This window comes from Coffea arabica, chromosome 3c (genome assembly GCF_036785885.1).
Source record: "Coffea arabica cultivar ET-39 chromosome 3c, Coffea Arabica ET-39 HiFi, whole genome shotgun sequence".
NCBI classification, from domain to species: Eukaryota; Viridiplantae; Streptophyta; class Magnoliopsida; order Gentianales; family Rubiaceae; genus Coffea; species Coffea arabica.
The window spans coordinates 39,975,170-39,982,033 of record NC_092314.1 but is presented as its reverse complement, the minus strand read 5'-3'; the positions used below and the strand labels follow the sequence as shown (position 1 = coordinate 39,982,033).

General features: G+C 32.6%; 1 long non-coding RNA gene across 1 annotated transcript; it reads right to left on the bottom strand.

Annotated features, from left to right (window-relative positions):
- Nucleotides 1-1,512: 1,512 nt before the first annotated feature.
- LOC140038138 (uncharacterized) lies at nt 1,513-2,398 on the bottom strand. Its single transcript, XR_011841961.1, has 2 exons — nt 2,319-2,398; nt 1,513-1,924 (listed from the first exon to the last, which is right to left on the bottom strand). It is a non-coding gene; the product is annotated as an uncharacterized lncRNA (long non-coding RNA).
- Nucleotides 2,399-6,864: the final 4,466 nt, after the last annotated feature.

Sequence of the window (6,864 nt, the reverse complement as noted above, 5' to 3'; positions counted from 1 at the left end):
TGTTAGTATTTGAGAAAAATTCTTCAAATGTTCTAAATCTGCTTTAAATTGGATACACTGGGTACCAGATTTGTTCTTATCAAAACTTTAACGACTAAGACTATACATATACTAAACACTAACGACCAAATTTACTTTTGCTAAAATTTTAAAGGCTAAAACTGCACAGATATTAAACATTAAGGACCAAAACTGCATTTTCCTCAAAACTCGACTTCAAGAACATAATATAAAAAGTATTCTGGTTTTACTTTTTTTTTAAAAAAAAAATAAGAAACTGTATAAAGCAGCGATAAACGAAATAGGAAGGCCATGTGTTTCACGAAGGTGTCCTTCGAAAAAATGCAATTTTCGTTTTCAACTGTAGTTTTCATATTGTATGTGGTACCATGTTAGGCAGACAAACCAAAAAGTAAATGGACAAGTAGAGAATAAGACATCAAAGCCCCACTGCCTCGTGTTTTTCGTCCCGTCGCAATAATGACTTCATGAGTCTTTTCTACTCGCGAGGAGAAATTATCGATCTTCACATGCTTCGCGAGGAGTAAAAGTTTTCTTGCCAAAGTAATTATGCTCCAAAAGTCAACAAACGCAGTCCCTTTCAAATTGACTTGCCATTCCAAATCAATTTTTAACTTGTGATTAGATTCATACAAAAAATTTATCAAAGTATAGAAAATATTGGACCAAGTTATAGAAATTGATTCTATTATGGAATACAAATTCTGCCATTTTGACACTCTTGTCCAAGTTATGAAAGAGTTATATATAACTTTTCAAACCTCAAGGGGTTATGCGAAAAAGTGCCAAATCACAAGGGGTAAAGTGTATTTTTACCCTAAATTTAATTATATGCTCATATAACCTGGAGCATTAGGACTATTTATTCTACAGTATTGTCAATTTAAACCAAGCCAATGAGTCTTTTGGCTAAAAATGCTTCCTCCTTGAGATAAATTAGGAATGCATATTTTATGTCATTCTCTCCACTGTACAATTTTGAGCTTTGAAATTCCTCCAATTGATGGGTGGATTTCAAATCCAAATCCACTCAAATCCCTCATCCAAACAGATCCTAAGGAAATCTTCATCCTATGTAGATCAGTTGCACTATGCTCTCTGATCAAACAAATTATGTTAAGACATGAATGATTCGGAATACATTTTGACTGGATTTGGAAGGGTAAACTCTGTGTTATTTTGTATTAAACAAAAGTTCTCATGGTTAATTATTTATTTGGAGCTAACAACGGCATGTTAGCTAATACTGTCAAGAGCCAATAAATAGAACAAATAAACTGATAAATTTACCCTCTACTCACAACAATAAATAAAATTCACAAAAAAAAAAGAAAAAGTTGCAAAAATCAAATTTGAGAGAGTTTACTAGAGAGAACATAAAGATAATTGAACAAAATAAATCTTTATCCCAACGCCTAAACTTTAAAAATTGATAGATAAAAGAAAATATAAGAATGGAAATTGCAGAAAATAATCAAAAGGAAGTTCACATACAAAAGAAATGGATTTCCGACTGAAAATCCATTTACAATATTTTATTCAACAGCTGGAGATAACATACTACATTAGAAACATGCTTCCATTTATTTATGTAACGGCTAGAACAATTTGCTAATTGTTCCCTTAGATGCTAGCAGCATTTTAGCTTGGAGCTTTAGCTTGGTTCAGCAGTTACCAACACACCTATCCGTAAGCTGCCAGATGCAGATACAGCCAGGACAACAGCCCCATGGATTGCCTGCGCAGGGTTCCCCGAGGGGTGAACATTCCCCTTCCTGACCATCATGAACTCCAACGCCAAGCATTTTTATAATCTGTCCTCCAATTGGCAGCATTTTTCTTGGTGCAGTTTTGACAGCATTGGTGGTTTCTGTAGCTTCATCTTGCCCCAGCACCACCACGCCTGCAAAAGAAATTAAAAACAAAAATCTTAGTAGGAAATTAGCTAGTAATGGACGGTAATTGAGTTCTACTAGTAATTAATACTCTAATTGAATTTAAAGACAAACTAACAATTCAATTGGGTTAAATGCATTAAATCTCCATGAACTTTCACTTATTTGCACTTTACCCCCTAAACTTCTCTAATAGGCACTTTTCGTGCCACCCCTCCCCCCAAAAAAATGTCCTTGCAATAATTTTTTTACCCTCTCATGATACTATTTCCTTCCTTTCATATTAGATGATACGAATAATTTGAATACTATATGAAATATACTTAGAGAGAGAGAGAGAGAGTATTGTTTTAATTATGACTATATGCAAATGATAAAACAAAATAAGTATGAGAGACTAACTAGATGCAAGGAGCACAAGAACAAGGAAGAAAAAATGATTAAAAGCCATTTGGTGTGAGATCCTGAGTGCATAAACATTTGCACACCTGCGTATATATATAGTGCTGAATGAAACGGTAGATGTGGTCAAAATGATTAATCCAAATTTATTAGTAATTTGATGGGGTCGAACTTATATTTGATTTAGTTCTTCTTCCGATTTTAAATGTGGGACATCTCATTCAATCCTTCCCCTTAGAAATTTTATGTACTTGCAAAATTTGGTCATAACTATCCACTTAGTCGTACGCAGATTTTAGAGAATCCCACACAGAGATCAAACGAGATTTGTTTTGATACCTCCAAATCTACTAGATTGGTCCAATAACTTTTTAAATTGAAACTATGTGTTAATTCAAAATTATTAATAATTCATTGGACCGAAACTTATATTTCATTTCTTTCTTCTTCCGATATCCGATGTGGATTATCTCAGTAGACATTCACTTGTATGAACACAAAAAACACGTTCCGGATAAGATTTTGGGATAAGATGGCTGAATGAAAGGGTCGTTGGTGGTAATAGCTTCACTCGATGATTGGGGGTAGGTGGCAATAATTTCTGGTGTAGCCTTAAAAAGAATAGGACACTATAAAAAAATATATTATCATTTATTCCTATATATCTAATAGAGGAGATTTATGTCTCTTTTATTTATATCGCATTACTTTCCAGTTCCTTTTTTGGGTAAGAAATAAGAATCATATAATATCAAGAATTTATATAGAAAATAAGAATTGATATATATCCAAACAAAAAAAGAGTAAGCCACGTAGGAAACTACTTGCCGTCTCGTTAAGCCACGTAGGAAAGAAAAAATATGAAGGGATAAATATGAGGATACGACTTTATTATATATATATATGATTACTTTGGATTGCTCTTCCTACCTTATTCATACCTCAGCCGTCCTTCTAATTTCTTCTTCTACTCCTCATTTTTTCCCTTTTATCATTTTTTTAATTTTATTATTTAGACGGTGAAAATGATGATAAAGTTAGTAAAGATGTACATTACAAACTTTTTTTTTTTTTTTTTTTTTACCATAGAAGGCCATTTGGTAGTGAAGAAGATGATAATAGCCAATATAAATATCAATTATAAAGGACGCATATATCTTCAGTACATGGTTGTTCTACTTTTCTTTCTTTTTTGTTAATTTTCAATACTGGAGTTGATTTTTCAAACCTTATTTGATTTGTTCTTGACTTGGGAGAGTCAGAATCTTCTTTTTCCATTAATTTGAGATATTCGGTAGATAAATTTATATTTGTTTTGATCTTTAATATTGCTAAACGAAAAACATTTTCATTTCTTTGGTTGATGAATTGAAAATTGCTAGACATTGTGTAAAAGATATTTCAGAATTCAGGGTTTTTGCCTTTATTTCATACTTCCTCATTATTAGCTATTTTTTTATTATTAAAAAAGTTTTTAAAAAAATCATCGAGCCGATGAACTGACTGGTTAAACCGATTTTTTTTTTAAAAAAAAAAACCCGAACATCCACCCAATTTGTTTGGAAAAAAAAAAAATCCACCTAATTCATTTGAAATTGACTACTTCCTAACAAATTTATATCTATTTGAAAGAACAATTAAAAAGTGAATTAAAGAATGATTAATGGTACAAATAAGTCACTACCAGCCAATAAATACTGCAAGTTGTCATGTGAAAAGGTTCTTCCGTTTATTTAAGTGTAATTAAAGGCAAGGGGATTGCCGGCCTGCCGCTTAAGCTTCTCAATCACAACATGTACTAGTAATAAGCATTTAGCTGTACGTGTCTTTTGAGGTGGACATAAGGTGTAAACTATTTAGCCAAACCTGCTTTTTTTTTATTTAATATTTTCAGGTTCATTCATTCAAGATGCATTTGGTAAAATTAAAATCTGACATCATTAAGTTATTAAATTATAAATACTGAAATCATAATATTTGAGCATATTCTGCATTCAATGAAATCCTACACCGTTCGAACCCATTTAATTAATTAAAATGCTCAATTTCTCGTTATCAAACATATCTAAACATGTTAAAGATCTGAATATATTAAATAAGTTTAAGTGCTGAATTGAATTATCAAACAGAATTTTAGTTTAAGAAGCTTAAAATTGCATTCAAGTGTACATTTTTATTTATCAAACTAGTTTTTCACCCTCGCACGAGGATGCCCTTGGTCTGTGTTTTGTTTATCAGTAGCAATCTTTATTGTGATTTGTTAAACACGTTTATTGGGTATTTCAGTTGCAAGGGGATACGATTCTTGCTGTTGTTTATTTACCCAATGCTAGTGGCATTGCTGAGCATGTTCAATTGCATTCGACATATTGCGCTGAGAATGCAATTATTCGTCCTGTGATGATGCAAGATTGCTTTCAAATTGGCTCTAGTCCATATGAAATAACACTAACAAAGCACACTTTTATTCAGCAAGCTGTAACCGTTCATGATTTAGCTATTCACAATTATTATCAGTTGACTCGTTTTGGAGATTTGGAATCCCTCATTGATCATGCTAATCCAAAAAATAAGTATGGCTGACTAATTTTACGTAAAAAGAAAATTCTCTGTAGCTTGCTTTGTTTATATGAGTGGTTATAGTTTAATAATAATTTTGAGTTGTACTGCAGTTATTACTTGGATTGACTATTCATGCTTTGCCAGCACGTACGATAATTGTAGGGAGGAGAAATGTACAAATGCAAGAATTCGTCGTTACGAATGAAGAATAGTATATCCTGATAAGCTGAAGATGTGTTTGATAGGGATATTGGGTATTAATTTGATTTGCTACTCACTATTGTTGTTCCCTAGGCTGCAAACGAATTTAATCGCTTGCGAATCGATCGTGAGAGACTCGAGTCCAGCTAGGTCAACATTGAGCTTGAGTCAAGTTCGATCTTGAACTCGAATTCAAAAATATTAAACCTGTTAGCTCGCGAGTCTACTCGAACTCGATTATATATATTATTTTTTATTTTAATAATAAAATTAAATATATATTCTTAATATTTTATTATTTATTAAGGAAAATTATTATTATATTTATTTTTTAAAAATTAAATAAATTTTTTTATTTTTTTAAACTCGAATTCAAGATCGAGTTTTACATTTTGAGCTCGAGTTCGAATTTCATAAACTTAGGTTGAGACTGAATTTAATTAGTTCAAAACTCGACTCATCTTAACTCATTTGCACCCGTAATTGTTCCCATGTTGGTACGAATGAACAAAAAATCGGACCTCAATATGGAAGGAAAATCGAGAGCAGCACAACTAGCAATTCATGTCAATATAGCAATCACATGGTGTGCTTAACACTAATCAATATGGCATAAACATAAAAAAATGGTCTTGTCTTTCCGAAGGAAGTCTAGAATCCAAAATAGAGAAGGGAAAGGTGGGGGGCTGTTTGTGTTTTTAAACTCGGATCAAACCGACTGGTTCGACTGGTTGAACCGAGAATCAGCTAGGCTTTCAGTCCGAGTTCATTCAAAAAACCGCCCTAAATAAAAATCAGTCAAAATCGGGTCTGACCGGGAATTGAAAATAACCATAAGGACCGGGTTTGTTTTATTTGTTTGGTATTCTGCTTTTTCTTCTTCACTTTTTGACTGTTCCTATCCCTAAAGAGATGATCACTAACCTTTAACTACCCTATGTTCTCTCACGGATACTTCCATGGTGGTAATCTAGCAAGAGCCTTTCATGGTTGCCATCACAGTTGCTAGATCTGGAACTTAAAAAAAAAGGATGGCTAGTTCTGAAATAAAAAAAAAAGGAAAAGATGAATCAGCAAGATGATGAAAAGAAAACAAGGATTGAAACTTACGAGCTAACGAGTTAAGTATCTTTAAACTCGAGTTTGCTCGAGCTCGGTCACTTCAATTGCGAGTAACTCGACTCATTTGGACCTCTAGGATTGATTGAAGCTCTGATGTGGTATGATTTTTCTAATTATTTATTTATTTGACTTGTACTTTTTTTTTCAATGCTCCATTGATTTGTTAATCATTCTTTTCCCTTTCTGGTATTAGGACTGCATGGTTATTATTATGTTTGGGATTTTAAGAATGCAAAGTTCAAGACCATACCACTTTGCTGAAATATTTCTTGAAATTTTCTTTTGCAATAAAATGCCTAATATTAGAACACTTGTAAATGCCTCTAAAGCCTATTTTGTGTTCGTATCGCCCACATTCTTTTAAAACCGGCCTGATATTAGTTAAAAATAGTAAAGATCGTAGACTCAATATAATTTGCCTGAAATTTAATAGGACCAAATTGATTAATTTTCTAAATATCAAGGACTAAATTTTCTTCCTTGAAACAAAAAGAACCATTTTACCCACATCCTAATTGTTGAGGACCAAAATCTAATTAGTTTAAGACTGAGGCGGAGGACAACCACCAGAAGAGAGGTAAATGGAGTTCTGGAGGGTGGTTACCCCTCTCTTCTGCTTCTGTTCCTCTGCCGATGAACTCCAAAAAAAAACAAAAAATGC